This window comes from Pieris napi, chromosome 7, assembly GCF_905475465.1.
Source record: "Pieris napi chromosome 7, ilPieNapi1.2, whole genome shotgun sequence".
NCBI lineage: Eukaryota > Metazoa > Arthropoda > Insecta > Lepidoptera > Pieridae > Pieris > Pieris napi.
Genome location: NC_062240.1, coordinates 311,896 through 338,066, shown reverse-complemented (window position 1 = coordinate 338,066; position 26,171 = coordinate 311,896). Strand labels below are relative to the sequence as shown.

The window sequence follows — 26,171 nt, the reverse complement described above, 5'->3', positions numbered from 1 at the left end:
CCGCGTCGCTCGCCAAACTTTTAATTGGAACAAAATCCCCGCAACGAAGGCGTTTTAATTAGGAAAATTTCCTATGAACAAGCGGAGAACGCAATATAATTTCTATGCAAATTGAGCGTTTTAACTTCCGTTGACGCGCTCTCGGCGGTTACTTTAAGAGACAGATCGCTATATTCCACTGTAATGCACCAGTTCATGATTAAACAGCCAGTCTAATTAGTGGAATATCATTTCATCTATGAACTAAAATATAACTAAGTTTACTTTAACCTCTGTTCCACCTCCTCTATAGAAAACGAGGGTAGAGGGAGATTTTATTTGCTACTGCTCTATTTCGGTATTAATTTTCAGTAATAGGTCTTATTAAAATCAATTATAGACAACACGCCCCCGAGACAAGGCATGTCGCAAACTAAACACTAAACCAATCGTGTCTTATCGCATTACATACAATAAATATGTCTCTAAATAAATGTTTCATACAATGCAACAATATTACAATTCAGTCACCTGAATTACCTTTCCTGAATAATATGCGAAAGTATTGAAACAATGTAATGAGCACTCAACTGCCATACGAGTGTATAAAACTGGCTGAATCACACTTAACGTAATATTGCATAATTAAATGTAATGTATTTGGTCTACCCATATTTATAAAACTCTTCAATAATGTGATGCAATAAGGTACCTCAATATCTCAGTTCATGTATAGGTTAACTACACATGCGCTTGTAAATCAATTAGTACCTGGCGTACGTCAATATACCAGCTAATGCTGTTTATGTTTTGGTTAACAAATTAGCTTAGTTAGCTGTATACGAAAGGTAAGCAAGTTGTCAACTTTACACAGCTCTCATATGTGTATGTCAATTATTTATTTTAAAAAGGCATACATACAAACAGTTACAGAGAACACACGACATACAAAAACAATACATGTGCATCAATGACAAGCGTGAAAGTAAAGGGAAACATTACAATGATAAAAGAGAAAATAAATTATACAATAACAATCAAACACAATAAACTACATTAAGAAATACAAATATGCAATTTTAAATTTAATATATTTCTACTTTGCAATTGTTATTGAACGTAAAGGACCGATGTGTTTCTCTTTAAGAGGAAATGTCAATCAGTAATAATATATCTTCATCGTAATCGTAATCAGAAGCATAAGACGCATTTCATAGAAGATGAAATACAAAATGACGCTACTAAACTTCGTCAATGAAAACTTAAATAAAATATCCCCCATTTTTTATAATTAAATAGTATTTCTTTTTCTCAAATATAAGACACAATTAAATTTGCATTCAATACTGTTGAGTTACTATACAGGGCTATAGTATACGTAATGTTTGATTCCACTATCAAATGTCACTTACAGTTCGTCGAGCATGGGACAGACGTTGATTATTAATCAAATAATGGCTTTTGACATGTGAGACCGAGTTTGCGTCTTAGTTGGATGTTCCCCAAGGCCCAGACAATGTATCATTCAATTATCTATAACCATATCTGTAAGTGGCGATTATAACGACATTATATTATTTAATAAGATATAACTTTAATTTACATTACGTTTTTGGAAACAAAAGAATCTGCACACTCAATTCGCAATCAGATTTAAAAACAATAAGTGCTCTTGTGATATATTTTTAATAACGAGAGTTTTATTAATATTCATTAAATGTGCGGTACGGCTGCGTGGCATTTACGAGTTTTTAATCGGACGACGGATTTGTACAATATTGAACTTGGGTTCAGGTTTTAACTTATAATTTATACAGTTTAATAGCGTATTTATGAAATACAAAGCTTGATTGATAATAGATGAATCTGGTCCTAACGGATCTTGCTGTTCAAAATTAACTCTTGGTTTAAAAACATGTCCACGTAATGGATATTAACAATTCGAGATTACGCACAAGGGAATTAAAGGCCGCATAGTTCAGTGACTATTCCCAAGAACCGTCGGCAATCGAGTTAGTCGTATAATAGTGCAATGGCGTCGTTGCGGTGGCATACAAGCGCCATTCGACTTTTTGAAAACACCTAACGAGGTACTTTAAACCGCTTTCAGGGAACCAAGACGAGCATTAGGAACCTGCGGTGGACGAATGGTCGCAATTGTGTGGGTTCGACTGCTTTCACTTTTATTCTTAATCATTTTTCAATTCAATCACTAGTTACATAAAAAAAAAGTGTGTGTGTGTCAGCTACGACGCACGATTGGAGTTTACTCCTTACGAACGATAATTATGATATATTATATCGAATAGAAAAAAAGGGTAAATGAACGCATCTGCTAAAATTATAAGAGAAACAAACATATATCTGTAATTATTCGGATTATTTATATTACTTCAATAAAGCGTATTACATAAAGTATGTTATTTAAAATAAATCTTGATTTCTATACAAAACGGCACGAACGACTTCCATACTTTATACGCTGTGGTGTTTCCCAGGCTTATAGTTTCGGCTTGTGTCAAATGCACTGCAGAACAAAGATGGCGATAATGTTCTGTGGCTGTCGACCATATTTTCATACTAAAGGTGGTAAGAATATATGTTTTTATAATATAAATGTTTGTAGTAGTAATAAAACGTACCTACATCATCTATGCCCAAATAGGATTTTCTTTCTGTGGCCAAAGTTACCTTTATAGTAAGAGAAGAATAAGAATGAACAATCTTTTTAGTTTTAATTTCACTGACCATTACTATTGACAAAATTCTATGGCACGCTAGACAATCTACTTTGATTTTTTACACCTGTCAACACTGACAATGTTGTAACGTGGCTGTCAAAACGTGAATTCAAAATAGAAAAGTCTGTGTAATGTATTCCATCTCATTCTTTTACACGTTCAATCCTACAGATATATATGTTTGTCTCTTTCTACATAACGCCTCAACTTTTCGTGTTACACTTGATTTTACTCCTCATAAAATTTCCGTACCGGGCCTTATAACTCAAATCGTTTCTTAAGGAGTAAACTCCAAAAAATATAGTTTCTTTAAAGATAAATCAATAGTTTTCAAATTAGTCATTAAAGATACCCGATAGCTTAGCCTTACGTTTTGACTATTTTATGTGTAAGAAACAGCGTGCGCACTTTTTAGTAAGAAACCCATCGTACCATAACATCAGACATCATTTAGCATAAGAGCATTCCTATAGAGTATTTTGTAGCATTCATGCTCACTGTTTCACGAGGCTTCGCAATTAAACCTAAACTGTCCGCCACACGAAATAGCTCGTCACGCCTCTTATTTCGTATGTATGAGACGGATCTGTATCTGGAGTTAAGGATGCGTAGACACGACAATTTAAAAAATAGAAATGACTGAGAACATATTAAATAATAATAAAATGTAATATGTGTCTCCGTGTAATAAAGGAACGATTGCTGGCCATTCGTCGTGCTCGTGAATGGGTGCTACTCGTGGTAACTGGTCGTGCTTGAACTCTTGTATCTGGTGTCATTATTTATAATTTCCACCAGTCACTTTACACATTCAAAAAATCTAAATCATTTACTCATATAGGTAACACAATTGTACACTTAAGAACTTCGAAAAAGAAATATATATTAAATGCAACTAATTTACTTTTACTGCCAGTTCTCAAATCAAATCATTTTAACCTTGATTGACAATAAGTTTGGTTTTTTTTCCTCACGTAAGTGCGTGTTTCTATTTTGCCCGCTGATACTTAGCGTTCTTTAGCTTATTATTATGACATTATCTTACAATATATCAAGGAAGCATGGCGTAATGGTTGCAGTTTCTTTTAGTTTCCTCGTACCCAAATATTCGGGGATTTAAAAGAGTGACGGAAAGTTTACTGCTAGTTCTCGCCCTCTCTACGCCCTCTTGTTTCGGGAACTGTCGAAAATGTCCATTTTTAGATTTTTTTAATACTGACGTGTTCATAAGTGTTAATGTGTATAATATGTTTAAATACATTTTGATTTTATATATTGACACATTAGAAATGATTTTAAGACTATCGAGCATAAAGAATCACTTACTTATAAACACGTCTTCATTAGGACTTCTCACAAGTTGTAACCAAGACTTGATGGCATATTATTAGGATATTATATATCTTTAAAATAATGCCAAAGTAACAGTTATATGTTGGGCCTTATCTGAGACGCGCTAAAACCAGCGGCAGACGTATTTAAAAGCAAGAGACATCTGTAGCGACGTCAGTGAATACGAAATAAGTCGAGCCATTTTGGTTATAACTTTAACACTTAAGCAAACAGTCACGTATTTGCTTTCATAATATAATTTTTAATCAGTTTATTTTCAAAAATATCACAATATAGAATTAATATCCTTACATTTTCAAAAACAAAGTAGAAATCTACAGATATCCTTTTTATTTTTTTATACACATAAATACAAATATCTGAAAAGCGTAGTAACATCAGAAGCTGAGTGCGATTCGCCGTGGGCTATATAAAAACTTTACTGCTCTCACAAGAAACCAAGGCAAAGAGCGCCTTTGAGCAAAAAAGTAAAGCTAAGCTATTATATAGGGTGTCTCAGTAAGAGTGCACTTTTTCATTTTTAAATAAAGACAAGTATTTTATGACAGAGTTCTGATATTTTTATTGTATTGTAAAGAAGACATGTTCCGATTAAGTATGGAATAAAATATCCGGCAAATGACCTCCACGGCTCTGATGACAGGCCATTACACTTTTCATGATTTTTTCCATGATTTTTGCACAGAGATGTGGCTGTATCTCACTCTCTCTCTGATTTCCGATTGGAGCTCAGGAATGGTTTCGGGTTTATTCGCATATAACTCGAGATTTCACAAAACCCCAAAGAAAAAATCGCACGGCGTTAAATTGCACGATCTTGGTGGCTAGTTGACACCAAAATTTCGTGAGATAATGTGTTCTGTTTATCGGAGAAAAATACTTTTTTCGAAAAATTGGCATCGACTTCCCTTTGCTCCATTACTCATTGAGTAAATTGCCGTTGCTTTCCTTGGTCTGCTGGTTTGAGCTCCTGAGTTAACTGAATCTTGTACGCATGAAGGGTATTCGGCGACACTCTCGTTTACAGCAGCAATGTTTTCAAGGGACCGACCGGTACGTTGACGCAAAGGATTCTTATAATCCATAATTGACCCAGTTTCTTCAAATTTTTTGGCCACTCTTCGATTATTAGGTGCACTTTCTCGGCTGAAAATTTGGTGAAGTTTGCGAGCGTTTTCAGCGTTACTTTTGTGATGAGTTTTCACAATTATAACGAGTTGTTCTTTCAAAAAGTGCTCCATTTTTAATAATCGGAACAAACAGAGGTGACACCTGTCAAATTTCAGAGTTGCAACTTGCAGGAAAACAAAAATATTACAATTTTAAAAAGTGCACTCTTACTGAGACACCCTATACAAGACACAAAAGTGGATGTACAATAGTGAGTACGAGCTCTGGTATGTAGAACAAAGTTTCACAGGTGTACGTAAATAGTTGCTTAAGAATGATGTCACGTTAAAACTCTCCATATTTATTGTTCTGGAATCTCAGAAAACTCTAAGAGAAAATAGAGAAAAGCTAAGGGGAAGGAATTAAGCATAAACAAGTTGGAATAGAAATGACAAAGTCATAAGTTTAAGTTCGAAAAATAAGTCTAATACATATAATTACTATCATACGAATAAATGCGTTAACTTTAAGTATTCCATACTTTTAAAATAGCTTATCTCTGTTATTATTAAACTAAAACTAGAAATGTAACCCGATGCATAAGGAAATTAGTAAAAATGATTAAATGTCTAATCACACATATATTAAACTTTATTTATATGTGCTAAAATACTACTAGGAAAGCCCAAAACACAAATTGTTTTATCATTATTTCAAGCATATAATAAAATTTTAAAATAAATTTTTTGTAAATTTAATTAATTTTTCTCGAGCGCTATTTTTTAATCCAGTTAGAATTTTGTGCCGTCCTACAGAGACCAATTTACTGAATTAGTCGAATAAACAGACCGACATTTTATGGGCAAAGGCATATCTCAAATTACTTTGGAGTGAATACTTTAAGGCATATGTCTATGACTTGATTAAAATAGAAGAAGTGCAAGTACTTTTCAATACTTGGTGCAAGAATTGTCAAATTTCATAATCTTCGTTGATTTGTCATATTCAATTTAACAGCAAATTTTTTTTAAAGTCAGCCCTGCGATTCTGTAACTCACTTTTCGAACTCACACAGCGGTTTTCGCATCGGCGGTCGCTCTGAAATCAGTCGTGAAGCAGTCATTTTATGATTTGGCATTCTGATAAACAATAAACTACAAGCTCCTACCAAAGAATGCCAAATCATAAAATGACTGCTTCACGACTGATTTGAGAGCGATCGCCGATGCGAAAACCGCTGTGTGAGTTCGAAAAGTGAGTTACAGAATCGCAGGGCAGGAATGATTCCTTAAGAGATCGCTGTTCTCCACTAAGCAACCGCAGATGAGTACCCCTCGAGTACCATTTCACGTTTTGTGTAATATCAGTTTTATTTACAACCAAGCTCGGAAAGACGAGGTTATTCTATTTCTCTTTCCTTTAACGTTATTTAAAAAGGACTGAATCAATTGCGAGTGGGATTCTTCGCAAACTGTACGAGTATTCATACAACTCTTTGCTTTGTGTATTTTTGTTTGAGACGTAACGTTGTTATTATAACGTTTTGAGATTTTATTACGACTACTATGTTTCTTTGCTTGATACTTAAAAATTAAGTCTTTTAATGTAACGTTAACGTTGTATTGATGGATATTGATTCAAGCTGAACTAAATTATGTACACATATTCACACACCCACAACTCATGCTTTAGTTATATTTCGCTTATTTTATTTTATCTATTACTTTAGTTTAGTCATAGTATATAGTCATGTTTTTGTATATTTTCTGTCCGCGAAGCTGTTGTGACCTGTTGCCACACGACTTCTATAGGCACCAGCCTCTCACAAAGATGGTCAATACCTGCAGCATGTAAACCCACTAAGTGCTATATTGTGAAGAGGCAAAACAAATTGATTATTATTATTAGTATAGTATTCTCTTTAAGAAATCGTACAACATAATATTAATCAAGTCTATCTAGTTATGGAATACGCATTCAATGTCTGTTTACCACAGCATACAAAATAACGTATATTTTGCATTGTCTTCTGTGTTTATAAAGATAAAAAGAGTATGAAAACAATTGCCGAGTTTTACTATTTTTCGTTCCCCCATTTCCTTTGAATGAAAATACAAATTTTCTATGACTTCTTGACGTTTTCACTCTGCTATTTCGTTATGGTTTCGCGTTGATTTGAAATGGTGTCTACATCATGCGGATATTGAATATTCCTTTTTTTATATTACAATATTTTTTTAATTTTTTTTTAATAATCGTATGCTTCTTTATTAATTTCCTCATAATAAAGATACAAACTCTTGATATCGTGCCACACACAATAAAAAATATATATGTATGTAAACCACACTGTAATATTGAAAACAATTTATATTAAACGATTAAAAAAAATTCTTGGAAATAACAAAAAAATAAATAGAAAATAGTAGTTTCATAATGTTTTGGAAACACTACGCTACAAAGTACCACATATCCCGCATTCAAACATTCGAGCCTTTTTTTTAAAGAAATATATCCGCAAGACAAACATTGTATGGTCACCTCGTGGTTTCAGTCTAAGGACTCGACATTCAGCGAAGGGCCCTCGCATCGTCTCCATTCATTGTGACGATTGCGCTTCCATTATACCAACAAGGACCTTTCATACTGGCGGTGGGAAAAGCAAAAAAACATACGCCATCAGACGGAGTGCTATCGTGTAGTTTTTCAACTGTTTCTGGTATATGTATACCAAAAAGTCGGATATCTTTGAAAAGACGAATATATTTGATAATATATTCGTCTAACCGCGTTTTTATAACGTTATCTGATGATAACGTTATAAAAACGCGGTTAAACATTTTTAATTTACCACCGCGTGCTTTTAAGGTCAAAATCATATTCATTATTTACTTATAAGAAACTTATTACTTTTTTTTAGGTTTAAAGACATTTATTTATTCTCATAACAGACAATAGTCACTTACATGAGAACTTATATACTAAAGATACAGTTTATCACGTCGTGCTTAAGCTTCAGGGATCAATTATCGAAGTAAAACTTGGGTGGACTTTCATTTATGCAGGTAACTGGGATCACTCAGGAGATGGTTGTCGTCGATGGTTGTTGGATATCTGCACTTTTTTTAATAATGTGTATTCAACAAATATTAGCAATTTTCTCGTGACGATTGTATATTGTTTTTGTATATAAGTGACGAAAGCAAAATAAAAAATCTGCATTTATTATTTTTATCTCATCTCTACAAACATCAAGAGAAAAGAAAGATCGCATTTTAAAACACAACCTTTAATTACTCAATATTCCGCATTCAAGAGCGGAAGCAAAGAAAAGGAATCCACTCGTATTTTGATGGCGAATAAAAAGGGACAAAGAAGGAAAAAAAGGAGTCCTCCACATTTCCATTGGAGCTAGAGTCTGATTAATGACGCGCCCATTCTGTTCCGATCCAATTACAGTGTGTGTTTCATTTGTCCCGATTATTGATTCGGCCCGATTTGTGAAAATCTAATGATGTATGCTTTGTCATATATCATACGAATTAATTTCGTGATAATTCACAGACAGCGCGAATAGCAGTTCTGCTTTTGGCCTATTGTTTCAACAAGTTTGAATGCGTTTAAAATGTTTAATTGTCATTGGATGCCTATGCAAGATCTAGCACGTATCTATACTGTAACAAGAAATGTTTATTAAGAATTTATAAGTTCCTAGCAAGTAAGTGTAGTCCTAAAGCATATCTTACGACGCAATAAAGACAGCGCTCATCACAAAGGCACACAATTGATTTCGTGAAATCGACGACGCTCATTCTCGCCTGCGACTTCAAAGGGCAAATACTTGAATATCTCACGCGCAAGTGCACACAGAATACGTGAAAGGACGTCTTCATTGCTTTTCCCTTCACGACAAACTAGAAAAATCTTCAACAAAATGAACGCCATTACCGGTATTTACGTTTGAACCTTTTTAAACATGCAAACGACAAAGAATGTTTGTAAATCAAACTTGTTAGAATTCCTCCTTCTTGCGAAACGTTACATATGTTCAACGTTTCGTAATTACACTATATAAATTATAAAAAAAAAACTATAAATTACAAACATAAATCAGATAAATATTATTAAATGACACCGGTGATCATGCAAAACATTTGAAATTTGATAATTGTGCTTCCAATTTAAAAAGTAATGATTCGTTAAAATCAATAAATCTATTTTTTAGTTATGGTGAGAGTCCCTACATGTTTCGAAAAAATTAAATAATTTAATCTTGGAATATTTTAAATAATATATATTTCTCTAACAAATGTTAGTGTAAAAAGTAAATTATAATATCAGAAAACCGTTTAAATTCAATCAACGTATTCATTTAAGAATATAAAACGTATAAATTTAATATATCTTATATTTATAACAGCAAACGCTCCAGACGACTCTGATTTAAAAATCAAAACCGCGTATACATTACAAGTATCAGTATCGGCTCAAACAAGGCTTCTATTCGCAGCCACAAAAACGGTCCGATGAGATGTAATTATCTGAGCTGCTTTAGAGCGCATTAATTATTCATAACGCCAGTGGCCAGAAGCGTATAACGAGTAACAAATTGATGGCATTCGCGGCAGTGGAGTTCCGCAGTAATGTTTTTTTATAGAAACGGGTTAATCGCGGTCACTTTACCGAACAACCGCGATTTTATTGAAATAAAGGTGGAATAAGTCAACATTGGAACAACTGTAAAGCGTTCCCAAAATTTAGTCCTTTTTAATATGTATCACTAAAAATCCGCAAAAACTTTTGCTTTATTTAATGATATAATAACCTTTATAGAATTTTAATTGTAACTACGACTTTTGTTAATCTCGTGTCTGATATAAATAAAAATAATTACTTTTGTTTTACAATTATAGAGATAAAATACACAAAGTCAAAATATACGAGTAGTCGGATCATTTAACAACAATAGTCAAATGACAAACGCAAAAAGCGTGAAACTGCTAAAAACTAAAAGGCCTACGTGATTGCACAAAAACGGTCACACTAAACAAATTAATTATCGGCACCCGAGCGTAAACTAAGGCCGGCCATGTCAATCCGAGCCGAAAACAATTACATCAACAGTGCCGGACTAAATTTGCATGAGGGGTGTGCGTTCACAACATAAAGAGTTAAACAGGTGAGGTAAAAACAATGTTCATTTAAATAATAATAATGAAAAAATATGGCTTATCAAGCTTCTATTGAGCGTAAAAACGCTAGACCAAGAGCCATATCGTCTTAGTCGAGAAAGAGCGCCAAGTGACGGTTAAGTGTGTAACACCGCATAATTATTCGTGTCATCACTTCCGAGGGACGTGATTAAAACCCCCGAAATACGTCAGCGTGTTGACATTTTGATGAGGCAAAATTGCGACCGGGGTAAATGCCCCGGGGAATCCCCCCCGGCCAAAGACACCCCGAGTGACGCGTGCCGGCTGGAAATGAAGCTAATCATCGAACTGAGTCCCTATTCTAAAGAAAAATAAAAAAAATCTTCGATTAACTCACGAATATACTGCGATATAATTAATCAAAATTGTCAATAATAAATAAGAGTGCCAATATTTAGTTGTTGGCTGAAATTAAGTGTCACTTGTTCTCATTAATTATAACGTCCTCCTTCAATTTATATACTTATAAAAAAATTGCCCGTAAAGAAAATCCCTTATCCAGAATAGGACGCCACTTCGTCCTCATTGTGTAGTGGCCTAAATAGCAGACAATTTTTTCGAAACAACGAATAATAAGACAGAAACAATAAGTCGGAATAAAAGATATCGTGTTAAAGTGGCGTTTGTGAAATCATATTTTTCTTCTGTAATAAAACTCCGACACGATTTTATAATTGGACGTGGAACGTGGCTTAAAATATAAAGAATTGTTATAACAAAAGCGTAAATATCCCTTTTGTTTTTGCATTTCCATTTAGACAAAAACTGATATAATTGTCTTAAATTACTATTAAAGCGAACTTTTTACCTAGCACCAGTCAAATACAGATTCAAACAGAACACAATTTAAACTCGGCTCCACGGAAACAATGGGTTGTATAAGCAAGTTCGACAGCGCAGTCACACACAAGCCCCGCGTCAAAAGGCAGGCGACATCAAATTGTCGACGTAATGGAGCCGTCACACGCCGACACCTCGTCAGCGGCACAAGGGCGATCGTTTAAAACTTTCCAAACGCCAACTAACACTAGTGCGTTAGAGCAGGGGATAAATTTAATTCGCACGATTTCAGCAGACTACAACTGTCATCAAGGACAAAGTGCCGAGTTCATTTTCTTTGCTTCAAGAGTGTCAGCGTTTTCACTACCATAAAAAGTCTACTAACTGCGACTTCTGAATAATAAAATCGTAAATCGCTATAAAAAAACATGCCAAGACTTTCACCAAACTCGAGATCGTACAAGACGCGGCGTGTGTCGTAAATGGAACGTTATTTCACAATATTTGGGGTATCCGCGGTATTTCGCGTCATAACGTAAAACCTTTGCGGTTTACAGCGCTGCATGAAAACTTGAGTGCCGTGTGCTTCGCGCTTTATGTATGTGTGCTGAGAGCCAGCTAATGTTTTATGTTTTAACTCTAACACAACGCTAACGAATGACGCTATAAAACGTTTAGTACTTCTTAATCATTGCTTAGATTCAGTTACTGTGGAATTACCTATATTTCCATGAACATTTTAGGGAACGATTGCAATTACCTAACTACTTCTTTGACGATGAACTAAACTTAATTATTGAAAATTATTAATTACAATTATTTTATAAATATTGCATCACAACAGATATGTGTATAGATGTTTTCTCTTAAAATATTTAACAGCTCTTACACTCCACAACAGCGTGTGACGTCAAGATGGAGCAATTTAAGTTTAAACAATGCGCGCGCGGCCCTCTCGCCGCGTTTATCATAACCGGAACAAACGAGCCCGCGTACAAAACACACGTTACGCTATTTACGAATTATTTGACAGAAACTAATGTGCCACCCTGTGGCTCTCTCTACGGCTTTGTTTAGTTTGTATTGTGATGACAACATTGCCTTGAAGATTCACTTTATAATGCTTACAGTACGCTCATGAATGTAATAAACTAAGGTTTAAAAGGAATTTGCTAATCTTCAATTGGCAGAACAGCAAAAAGCCCTGTGTTTTTAGACACTAGTATTTATTTATTTTCATAAAAATTAACAGGCTTTTGGAGATACTTCAACAGTACCAGAGCCTAGTAATCACGCCTAATCAGATGTAGTATTCTCAAAGAAAGCATTCATTCAAAGGCAGCTGAACCAACTATTTTTTCTTTATATGTGTTACTCGTACAGTGAAAGGAAAGAAACTCTTGAAAGATGACCAATGAACCTATAATTTTAGAAATCGGAGCGTCACTAAATCGTTATTATTACTTAAATAAGTGCTGAAAATATGAATTGAATTTTTATAAGTAATTTATGCTTCGGGTAAATTATTTAAGCGGCGCAAACTGTTTTACCGGAATCGTAGCAAAGTATTTATCGCATATAATAAAATTAAATGTTCGGTGGTTAACTCAATGTTTCGGAACAGTGTTGGGCGTGTGCAAATCAATGGAAATGTCAAAAATACATGTTGGAACGTGCCATTGCATAACAAAGGTACATTTTTCATCAGTGGTACCAAAAGTACTGTTCAATATAAGAAACTCCTATACGATTTCTAGACGACTGGTTATTCCTAAATGACATAATGTATGTATGTACACCTAACATTAGTTAAGTTACATATATTTTAGTTAATAATTAGCAGTTATCGCACATTTGAAGAAAACATGAGAATTTAGTTCTTTGCACACTCATAAATTGTAATATAACATTCACGTCTCCGATAATGTCCAATAGGTCGATTACACTAATACTCTATCGGTCTTACTAATAAAAAATCACTATACATGCGTTATGACAAGGTGATAGTAATTCAGTGAATAGAGCTTGTACAGGGCATAAACTCCTCTTTGACCAATAATCGATGTGTATTGGTTGAATAACAAAACGACCCTTATTTATTGTTACCCTGGCAACCCGCCGTGTTTGATTGACGTTTGATTTAATAATTTTGATACGACTCATAATTCTAATGTAAGTTGTATTTATTTTATCAACCAAAGCAATTATATACACATTTACTCAATATACTAATAACATTTTATTATTTGCAGCTAATATAAACTCCAAAACCTCAGACAAAGAGGACTAGAATTTTACATAAAAAGCCGCGTTCTGCAGTACAAAAGTTAGAAGAGGTTAGTATCAATGTGATAGAGAAAGGACTATTTCATTCAAAATCCCTCAACGATCATACTTAAATAATTTTTTAGGCATCTCAAATAGTGGAAAGTGCCAAACTCCGCAACACGGTAGTGTTCCAGTGTTTCCAGGAAGAGCACGAAACAAAACAAAGGCAGATGGCTGAAACACATGAGCTCAAACAGAAGCGACTCGCCGAAGCTCACGAAAGGGCTAGACAGAAGCATCTTCTAAGGCTCAAATTGTTACAGCAGCAATTAAATAAATAATTATATACTTATAAAAAAAATAAAACCCCCGTTTTAAATGAAATATAACTTTTTATTTATTTCAAGTCCTTAACTATCCACACCTATGTAAATAAAACAGCCTTAAAAATATGTTTCAATAAAAGCAGCTCTAGCAGCTTGTCTAGCCAGATTGCTTGGGGGCGTCTAGGTTGGCCTTGGTTCTTCTGGAGCATTCTCAGTGTCATCAAACGTAACATCCAGGTCTTCTTTGATATCAATAGCAATATTGTGGAGGATTGCCAGTGCTACTATATATAATTTGGCATTTTCTAATGACACTGAGAAGCCATGAAGAAGACACCTAAATCGAAAACCCTCCACCTCTAGTACTCTTTTCGACATCAGCTCGCACTCTGTCACAGATCTTCATAACATACTTCTTTGAAAAGCGGTATTTTGTTTTGAAATCGCCATGCGAAAGTAATAACGGATTGCACCGAGTTTGGTATGTTCTTTGACTTTCCTTGGAGGCGGCAAATCTTCAATCGTATGTATTAGCTGCATACCAATATTATCTAAATCTTCTATTCTAGATCTATAAAATCTATTTTCAACAAACACAAATATCTACTAACTTAAGCCCCATCCACACGCTTGACAAACAATGGCAAACAGCCAACAGCAATCAGCATACACGAACGTGTGGATGGGTGTTCGTCGTTGTTTGCCTGTTTGTGTTTGTGTTGGGCAGTGTTCGGCATCGGTGTCGGTTTATCTTGCCAGATCAAAGGATGTTTGGCAAACAGTTTGCTACGTATCCACACGTTTGGCTGCGATCAGTATGCGCGCAAGCTTGCGGGAGGCGGACGTATTTACTTGATACACTTTTTCGTTGGCGCGCAAAGCGTAAAAAATGTCTATTGGTATTGGATACGATTTTGACATTTTGGAGGCTTATCAAAATGAGCTCATTAACTTTTTCTTCTATAAATTGTCTGAAACGAATAAAAACTTTTAAGTAAAATTAAAATAAGTCTAAAGCAGTACTTTGTACGATTTCTATGTATTTTAATCATCAACCATCGTCTTTACTTTCTTCTTTTTTTCCTTTTTTCTTTCTCTGGCTTTAATTTATAATAAAAATATGTCAACCCGAAAGTAATAGCTGCCACAAGCTAGTCGTCCGCCATGTTTGCCGATTCGGAATGTTATGAACGTTCGCCAAGCATGTGGATGGCTGTTTGTGTTGGGTGATTGTGGTTGGTGTTTGGGACTTCGTTTGCTGTTTGCGGTGTTTGTGACAAACAGCCAGCGTGTGGATGCCCCATTAAATCTTTCCTTGAACTAAACAGTCAAAAAATGCTGTCAAACGCGAAATCAGATGAAATTACGCAATTTTTGTCTTATACACCCGTTAAACTAGGCCTCTGCGTTGTATAAGCATTGTACAAGTCTTCATACAAACCAGACACTTGTTATAACAGCAGTATACATCAACCTTGTCAATTCAGACATTATTAGTAACATTTTTCTTATAACAGGCTTATACGATGTGCATAAATCTTTATTAGTAAGGCCGTATATAGGTAACCGATGTGTCACTTAGATTTAAGAAGAACCCATACATAAGTCAATTCAGTTTTTTTATTATTCTAGTGTTACAACACTATGGGAACAGGGATAGTGGGGTTACAACCCCACTATCCCTAATTTTGTGTTAGTTATAAGCTCACGTTTTAAACGATTAAAGACAGATGACACCTAGCTTACAAAGTGTTTCGATTAATTTAAAACTTTCAACAACCGTCACTGAACTTAACTCATTAAAATATAATTTTATTTAATAGCATAACATACTCGGTTAATCTTAACTAGGCTGAAAAAAAATTAATACTAAACAATACAACGATTAAAATAGTGATATAGTGACTTTAATGGTGTGTGCATTGAAACATTGCGTCGATTTGTGCAATCAGCTGCGATAGGAAACTTCATATTAATAATTTTGGGCTAATCCAGTGTTTGAAGCTCAACGCCATACGTTAATATGTCGTTTTTGAAAATTTATTTCCAAAATTGTGAGATAAATTTGGTTAATAGTTTGAACATTTTAGTAAAACTTACCTTTTTTATTTTTTCTACCATTATTAAAATTATGTTTTCTAATTATACTAAAATAAAATAGGTGTCAGGTTAAAGTTTAACGTAGAAATGAGAGAGTATTCGTAATGTTAAACTACTACTTCACCCCTTAGTATAAGGGACAATGTACCCTCACCCTACGGAAACAATTAATTGTAGTTGTCAATATAATGCATAGTACGGAGTTTTGTTTACATTCCCAGTATTTTCACAAAATTAAGTTATGCCTTTATTTTCTCGATGAAGTCATGGATATACAAAATAGCTAAGCTATATAAAGTATATAAATATTAGTCCCCTTACCCAAATCAATCACTTAAATAAAAATAATAAAAGTGCAAACAATATGATAAATCCGAATACAATATGAAAGCGCGTCAAAGGGCCAAGCACGTTTCAATATTTCCAACGCAACGAGGCTTATATTTACATTCACATATTTCAAACGGAACGAACAGACAAAAGGTCTCTATAAATCTTATGTAAATCGAGTGCAGGTGTCGTGATTCGTACATCTCTTGGCTAATGTGTTACCCTATTTCATCAAGAGGTTTCACATCCACTGTAATGTGACCTACCGCGACCCGCGCGTAGCAAAACAGGAGTATTGGAGCCGCGGACAACATTCGCAGGATGGGAGGTCTTAACTATTTTGCCACAGCTAAAAATATAAACGTAGGCTTTCCTCAAATAGCGTAGACGCGTTTACATTAAGTTTTATTACTTCCTCTTGTAATTATACTTCCAATGTTATAAGTGTATAAAGTATAAAATCATGATTTAGTAAAATATTTATGTTAATAATATTCCGCCCTTTTAATTTTTCCTCTCAAACATCTTACATGTTAAAATTAGGACAATCAGATACTTATGAAAATCTATTAAAGAATATATATCCTATACACGTGTGAAAATAATATGAGAACTTCTTCCTTCTTAAAGGCGCAGCGCTAACCAAATCCATGCAACCTCCTCACAATCGAGTAGCCCGCAATATCACAGCACACAACCCACGAGAGTATTGAAGAAGTCACATGGGTCCGCCTAGCATCCGCGAATATACAACGTCAACACATAATTCTTTAGGAATAAAGAAATTAATAAAAGCAAATAATTAACATAGCAACATTAACGTAACAACAAGGTTGCTAAACGAATCGGCGAAAGGTCTCTATGGAGTTGCTAAAAATGTCCACCGAGTATTTTTTCATCACAGTTTTATTGTAACTAAGTCACTAAGTTAAGTTCACTTTGTCAACTAAGATGATTATGTATAAGATATCGTCACTTTTTAACAGTGACTTATTTTTCTATGGTTCATAATTAGAACGGCGAAATTAAACACTAATCATATTCTCTTCACTACGCTAAAGTTAATAAAAACATATTCCACAACTTGTTCAGTATCATTAGTACAAGCAAAGCTTACTCATAAAACTATTGGAATATAGCACACATCTATTAAAACTTAGTTTTAGCGACAAATTAATGTCATCATTCATGTGAATACGTGACGTGAAGATAAAATAATAATATGAAGTTTAAGGTTGAAGCAAACATCGTCATATTTTCAGCAATCTATAAAAGTTAATAAAGTTAGTTAAAAGAGAGATGTTTGAATCTTTAAACTGGTCTTCTCAGTATATTTGAGAGTACTTCTTAGAGGGCACATCCTCACAAGTCAATCAGAATGTTGACGATGAATTAATTGACGTTAATGCATTGCTGCGAATGACGAAATTGCAATGGTGTTCATGACTAATTAAATCCTTCGTAATGTAAGCTTTTGTGAATAAACTAATTAGGCAATTCGGCATACATTAACATCCTTATTCAAACAAAGGAATGCTAAGAGTTTTGTTTTTGAGGTGCTTATGTATATCTTGTATGATTAGATCATACTTTGTTGCCCTATATATAAATTTTTGTTACACCACTGCTTTCGCCTTTTTAGAATTCGATTAAAATCAACCTGGTATTATTTACTAACTGTCAAATATTTTTGTAATGCATCAGCGTTCAGGTGTGAAACGACATTCGTTTCTAGTCATTGTCAATGGTCCATTGATGCGAATGTATTACACAAAGCGACTGTAACGACGTACCGGAAACCGGCCGTGCAATGGACAACCTCTCGGGGATATTTCCGCATCACGTTAGCACGTCGCAATGAGACCAGTATGAGGTGCATTTTTGTAGGTATACTTTATTGAATGGCGCCTTTAAAAGTAACACGGGCCTCAGTAACAGGTTCCTACTGTCGCACTTTTGTTCCTAAGATTTTGAGATTATTTAATTTTTTATTTCTATGATTTAAAGAAATTCTGCGAGCCAAAAAATATCTTGGCCTCCGAAATGAGAACCTTCCAGCGCTCCATGTCCCGACGCGGAGTGAGTGAATTTAATGACATTAGTAATTAATTCTAGCAGTTATTTTTGTTTTTAAGTTTTATAATAGCACTGTATTGAATATCGTCGCCTCGGTGGCCGGAGAAATTGTGTTCAATTTGTGTTATACAGTCAAGTAAGTTCTGTATTTTTTTTTAAATTTATAAATCTCCTATGAAAGAAACATCAATAATCAGTATTTCATTGACTAATTTGACAACTATATACTAAATATTCGATGTTTCCAATTATTCTCCGAATACTTAAGAAATTACAGTCTAAGACGAGTATGTAGGGCACGCCGGACACGGGCGTCGTGACGCCTAGCCTGACATTTCCTGACTCAAAATGTCTTTGCTTACTTATGTGCTAGCAAAAAATGGTATAATCATTTATATGTTATCTAAACGTCTAAAATATTCACCACACATTCTATAAAAATAATATTAATGTACAAATATCTTTATAAATATGCAATAAAAAGCTAAGCGTTTGCGAGGATATATGCGTTTTCAATACATTTGTGCAAGGTGTCGCTATTTTTAGATTTACTTCAAATTGCCATCGATAGGTTTCGACTCTATTTCCGTTCCGAAACTGACGTATGTTCCTTTTGGCTGGCGCGTCATAGTCGAGCCAGCGTACACCTGAATATTTAATTCTCACTTCATAGACAAGCCTCTATAATTTTAGAACAAACTCATTCATTTTTAAAATGAAGCGAGTAGTTTCACTCACATTTGCTATTACAAATATTTTTTAGACTATACAAAAATAAAAGAGAATTCAGTTTTAGAATAAGTATCAACGGTGTACACCGTTCGGCTATAAAGTATTTTTTTTATAATAAGTCTAACGTAACGTAATACATTAGTATTAAGTAATAGATCCTCATTATACAGTGTTACAACCTAATGAATAATCCACAACCAGATATACCGGAGGAATGTCAACCATTCTAAGACACACACAGTGCACAGATTAGGCTCGCATATCGAAACTAGAGGCAACAGGTGCAGCTTCCCGACCGAAATAAGCTCGAGATATAAAACCGTTCTCCTCTGTTTACACTTACACTGTGTACAGAATTAACTAGGCTGTGTATACAATTTGTTAGACGGTGATGTTAGCGGCATACTAAGTTAACTTCACGTAGGCTTGAAGTAGTCTACGGTATTTATACATTTGTTTAAATAAAACTAGTATTTGATCTATTGTTGCACAAATAGATTATTTAAATAATTAAGTTTGAATCTCATCCTACATGCCTATTTATAGATCACAGAAACATAATTAAGTTACTCTGCTACATTGAACAGCAGGGTTTCCTTTGATTGGACGGCAAACCCTCTCAAAGTCTAAAAAATGTATTCACGACCCTCTTTCAATACGAGTCCTAATTACCGTCCAAGCGCTCGTAATAGCTACACAATATCTTTCCCCTTCGCATAGAATTCTATGAAAACCATATAAAGTGTTGGAAAAAGTTTAATTAACCTCTATGGTAAAATGTATAAGACTCTTGAAATTTTTTTTTAAGTCATTAAAAAGATTTGTTGTATTCAACATCAGAAACCCACCTGCCAGTCATAACACCAAAAAAGATCTAAACAGAGCTGCAAATATTCAAAATACTTATCAGTTTTTTTACGATGATTTACATTCAGATTAGAATGTAGCAACATTGGCCTCGTAGTTAACAGAGGAAAAATCCAAAATTAAATGATGATTTACTTACAGCTCATGCATGGCCAAACTCAGACTGAAAATAACATAAAACTACAATAAAATACGATTAAGTTTTTACAAAATTGACAATAAATGTATAGTAGATCGAGCTAGAAAGCCCCCATGTGTCACTTGCAATATTCCTCAATCGTTGTTTCCTCGGCATCAATATCGTTCACCGTAATGTATATCTCGGATCCGAAATCTCCAACGACGGCAGCACTGTCCCCCAGATAAAAAGGAGAACCGGCATGGTTAAGGATGCCACGACACGTTAAAAAAACCAAATCAAAACCAAAATCAGATTAATACGGGCTCTAGCAATCCCTATCTTCCTATATGGAGTAGAAACGTGGACTATCTTGGGTCGAGAAAGGCAAAGGATTGACGCCTTCAAAATGTGGTGCTGGAGGCGAAAGTTAAGAATACTTCTTACGTCGTACTTTCTACGTCGATCATGACATACGGACGCGTCTGTGGCCATACAGTGCATATACGCAAAGAGACCTTAGAGAAACTCATCGTGGTAACATAGAAGGCAAAATATCACGTGGCTGTTCACCTACCAGATAGGCCCGATCAAGTGAAAGACTCCTCATAACTGTACACTGTAATAAGAGAGGCGCTGGACAGAAAAAGATGGACACAGATTGTCCGCTCCAGGTGTGACATGACCTACCTACTGAATAGAAAGTTAGAGAGACGTTCAGACTGCTCAAACAAAGATGACAAAAATCTAAATAGTTCAATTAGCACAAATTCAGTGCAAATTGTAGACATTGTTTGGCAGCAGAACATCATGCAGACAATTGCAACGTCTCTAAGGTTTTTAGTATATAAAGAGTTAGAATAATGATTGAGTTGGGTTACAAATTGAGTAACGTTGTATCCGTGGATTATAATTTAATTTTACATTTTAGGAATTTAATACTCAGAAACTTTAACGAGAGTAATTGAGTTTTGAACTAGATATTCTGGAAAAGGGCGTGGGGTGTTATTGAAAGGGCGCTTATTCTATTTTACTTTTGATATTATAAAACAAAAGCCGAGAAATAAGATTTTCTATCAAATATTTGGAAATTTAATTCTATTTAAATAATTTAAACATTCCTCAAGTTATTTTAAATGTACAAGAAAATCTGTCCACATTATAGTCATTTTATTTAAATATTCATGATACTTCTCAACAACATTATATAATATATTTTTAAATAAAATAATTATATTTGCTACATTTCGGACCGCGACGTGATTTTTATTTCGTGCATCCTTCATCGAAATCGAGCCATCTGCTTGATCTGTCAAACGGATGATTAAGAGACATTTACAGCATACACATATTATATGGGCCGACTGTCGACACATCTACTACTCACAATAACAACAGCAAAAACTACGACTGGCCTTTTAAATTGAAGAATGTCTCACTATTTAAGACGAATATCAATTATTATTAACATACGCATGTAGGTTCTGAGTTTAAAAAAATAAAAATGGACCACAAATATGTTGCTAAGCGCGAAACTCGACGACGGCTGACACCAATTCGAGAATTTTGTTTTATTTATTCCTTGAAGGTTTTTTTGGAGAGAAAAATTTAGAAGTTTAAAAAGAAATAAAAATTTAGTTATATCTAGTACATCGTTGGTACATAGTACATAGTTTTTAATCTGGCAAAGCGAACAATCTCTATTGGTCATATAGCAAAACAGCGAAACGAAGGTAAAAGCGGTGAAGCTATTATATAAAAATATTAAATTCGTTATTGTATACTTGTCTATTTTTAATAAATATTACGAATGATTTATTTATTATATCAATTAATTTGCTTAACCAAGTATTGGTTACATTAAACATTTATAACTTAATTAAATCAATTTGAACATTCGTGAAAAATAAATGTTCATTCAACTCTCACAAACATAAAAATCTATAAACCCAATTATAGTGGAAACCTTTCATTCCAAATTTAATCAAGTAGAGAATCATAAAACTTTTATTCATAAAAGGCAAACGTTGTAGAATCGGTCGTAAAGAGTTCAGTAATTTTTAATGACTACTTAACTTTTATCGTTCCTTTAAGTAATTTTTAATGCATCAACCTTGATTGAGTTTTACTTTAGGCTTTATTGTAACTATAATAAAATAAGACATTTTACATTATTTTTATTTCATGTTGTGTAGTAAATAGTAAATATTGAAAATTGGAAAAACGTGTGAAATTACAAAATGTATCGTGTAACCGAAATAAATCACGCTACTTGAGTTTCCAAAAGCATAGCAATTTCAATTACATGCTGCTACATATGCTAGGTATATTTGAGGAATAATAATAATTCGTTTAGTGAATTTGGACCTTGGTGTATACAATAGTATTAATACATTGTTTATGCATAAAATAATTTATTCCAACTTTTCTCATAATAGAATTATAATTATTCATTTAATGCAAAAATCGGTGTTTCAAAAATCGAAACTGAACAGTATTCAAACACTTTACTACGTAACTCTTCTGGGAGACAATATTTATTATATAAATTTACATTACATTATCGTAATTCTCTGCTAAATGTATCCATGTACAAAAATAAAATGTATTTTTTCTCAACTTTTATGAGTTTACGCACATTAATAACGTAAAACACTGAGGCAAGATAACATTGCTGTTTATTATAATATCGTGGAATATCAATATATAAGAAAAGTGTTACCATAGCAACGCATCTAAACAAGCACGACTCATCTGTCAATTGACGACAGGTGCCGGGCGATGTGGCGCAGGTCCCTCGCCCGGGGTGAATCACATTTCGTCCCCTGCTCCGGGGCTTGCCATTTATAATTGATTTCCCCTTTTTACGGTTCGAAAAACGCGTGTGCTACGCGTGATTCATACAAAAAACTAGAGCTGAAGGATCCTTTACAATATTGTATTCGAATTCATTTTGAAAGGTAATAATGTTAAAAAGGACTGTTTCATTTAATTGGCAACGCTTTACTAGACTTTATAATAACATGGGGATATATTTTACATGAACTTGGCAATTTTATTCTATGTAATATCTTAAGACAGTAAATTGTAAGTGAAATCGTATGATTCGAGTATTTTTTTTATTTTACAAATGATTAGATAAATAGGTAATTGTATGTCTGAGCAATAACCGACGATACTTCAGCTGGGTGCGTTTTATCACCGACAGAGGGCGCTAATGACGTCGAATAATTGCCGCTTTAAATGTAAATGATGATACACGCTCAGCCCTTGGCTTTATTAAATTCCCCTGCTTTATGGGTGTCTGCGATTGTTTTCAAAAATAGCAACCAGGCAAATGTTTGTTGTAGCTATTAGAGCGAAATATGAAGATATTGTTGCTTTATTATAAATCCTTATGGTTAAGCGTATAAAAAATTATATAAAGAAACAATAATAATCAGATTAAAGGGCCATTATTTAAAATATTTTAAGCAGTTGAAACATAGTTTTTAAATGAAAATTATTTAATCATTTTTAAGATTCAAGTAATATTTATTTTTTTAAACTTCATTGAGTATTGCAACATTATCAATATTATTAAAGCTTAAAAAGCAAATAAAACAGTGGCAGCTATAGAAGTGCGGAACAAAACCCTTCAACTTCAGCGCTCGCCCGAGTAAAGTCAGTGGCGCCGAATTAATTATTACAACAAACTAAGATTTAAGCGCAGTTCAAATTAAATGCAAATTTCTCGCACTCGCCGTGAATAGAGAGCAGCAATTGGGTTCCATTAAAACAATACGAATTTAAATCACATTCAAATTATGCACTTCGATTAAAGAGCTCCAAGAGGTACGCGTGCCTAAGTGCAAAGCAAACAGTGGTAGCAGTTAACTCGAACCTATGCCGGACGGACCAATTTAATCGGACCCCCGCCGTTACTTATCGGCCCCCGGGTGCTTCAATAAATCGCCAGCGACGAAGGAGGGTGAGAATGTCAAAGTAGATTGGCCCGGTCCATGTGATCCCAATTACTATGTGTTGAGAGGCAAGCCGATTATGCAAATGACGATTTCCCGCGGACGCGTCTAATGGACCGTGTGGGGGTGGGGACACTGCACTTTTAGGACCAACTTTCCTTCACAGTTCACCGTTACGTTCCAATTTCAAATCTCATTGCCGAAAATTTTAGGACTTTACTTATTCATTCTTTTTCTTATATTGTATTACTGATATCCCCTAAACACATTAAGTTCAAAACGCTAAGGAACGATTCAAGGTGAGGCATATACAACGTACAAATTCCAAGCGCAATCGTATTTAGTCGAGAGAAAAACACTTTGAGAGCGTTAACACTATTGGTTCGGAATCTAAATCACTATTTGGTTCGTGTTCTACGCGGGACTACTAATTGATCAATTTATAACTCGATCGTAGACTTTTATTGGCGCTTATCTTGTTTAATTGCCGTGAAACGAATTAAATCCTACCCATATTGTCTATTCCCCGTATAATTGTGTGTATTAGTTACGTGACATATGTTTTTTGTTCGAAAAGATTTATAATAATCTATGTACTTAACAATTTCACAATTTTCGATGCAAATGACGTTTTAGTATTTCATTTCTACTGAACTCAAAGGTTAAATAAAGTATTTAGTTTCACATCCCAAAAATCTTATAGACACATATGAAACTAGAGCACGCGCGAGCATCGATTATAAATCCAAGTTAAGCCGAAGGAACAAGATAAAACCTGCAAGGGACACGGCAATTTCCCCAAGTGAAGATACAATTCGAATACAAACTAGCTACAAACTGAGCGTGGGCCAAAATCGCATCGCTATCGATTGCACCGGCCGAGCCAATCCACTCGGCATAGTTTATACAAAATATTCCATTATTTGCCAACGTTTCAACTTTTTTAATTTCGCATTCCCCTCACTCCATTTTATGCTGGGGTGAAACACTGTAATCGGTGAAACCACATGGGCCACGCGCGGATTATATTTCTGATATTACTTTATAAATAAAGAATGTGTAAATGAGAAAAGCAAAAATATGGAAATTATATTATGTAATCATAACTTGAACCAGATGTACTCTTATAATAAGCTAGATGTAAAAAGTTGGAGTAAAATGATATCTTCTGTGTCTGGAAAAATATTGTTAGTAAGCTTATACAATGTATGAAACCTGCAATTTACACAAAAAGCTGGCTCACTTCTGAACTTATGACCTAGCTTTGTTTTGTGTTTTGAATAGTATTTGTAAATCTGCAGGTCATAAGAATCTTCAGTCCGTTTTTTTGTAGCTAAATATGTATGTAGCAAATTTTGTCCGTATATTTTTTTTGTATTGGATAGGACGGCAAACGAGCCTACAGGACTCCAAAAGGGCAGTCATTGTACACCCATTTTGGTGGGTGCGTCGCCAGCCTTTGAGGGTAAGAGAGTCCCTTTTTTAGGCAATTGGAGGTCGTATCTCCCAGGAAAGACCCCCACTAGGAGTCGGTTCTACAGCTCGCTAGTTCGCTCGCTATAAGTTTAAATAAATAATTATAGGAAATACTAGTATCATTACACATATATTTGGAGCTTTTTAGCTGAAAAAATTGATGTCGCATAAGGGTATGATATTGATCATAATGTATTATATTAATAGTTAATTACGAACTCTTTGTTCGTTATATGGTATAAAGTAGATTAATATTTTTATGACTTTTACTGGCTTGGTGGACTCTTGATAGCTTAATAACTCGTTAATGGTGGATACGATAAACGTAATATATATCTACAAAACTATGTGCTACAATCCTACATGCATATACATAAAATCTATGTATGTTACTACTATTTTACAGTAGAAAGAACATTTCAAAAATTGAATTGAACTTCAATATTTTTCAGGAAGTTACATAAAGTCTAATTGTTTAATTTCCTATAGAATATTTACAATTTCGTATATAGCGGATTTTAAATTAAGAATACAATCACGTATGAAATTTTTAACTGATTACAAACAATTTGAAGGAGAGGATTACTATTCCACGTATATTTTTGTCTTAAGATATACCTATAGAGAAGCACTTAAAAAAAAATTACGCAATTATTAAAATAGGAAAACCATTAACTTTTTTACAACTTTTATTTCTTAATACGAATGCAGACAGAGCAACTTAGAACAAACAAGGATGT

At 34.2% G+C, this 26,171-nt stretch overlaps 1 protein-coding gene and 1 long non-coding RNA gene across 6 annotated transcripts in view; one reads left to right on the top strand and one right to left on the bottom strand.

The window, feature by feature from the left end:
- Positions 1–26,171, bottom strand: part of LOC125051432 (CUGBP Elav-like family member 2) — a 222,034-nt gene that overhangs the window by 133,977 nt on the left and 61,886 nt on the right. The window lies entirely within an intron of this gene.
- Positions 13,134–13,828, top strand: LOC125051433. The gene is made up of 2 exons (XR_007117277.1): positions 13,134–13,512; positions 13,588–13,828. It is a non-coding gene; the product is annotated as an uncharacterized LOC125051433 (long non-coding RNA).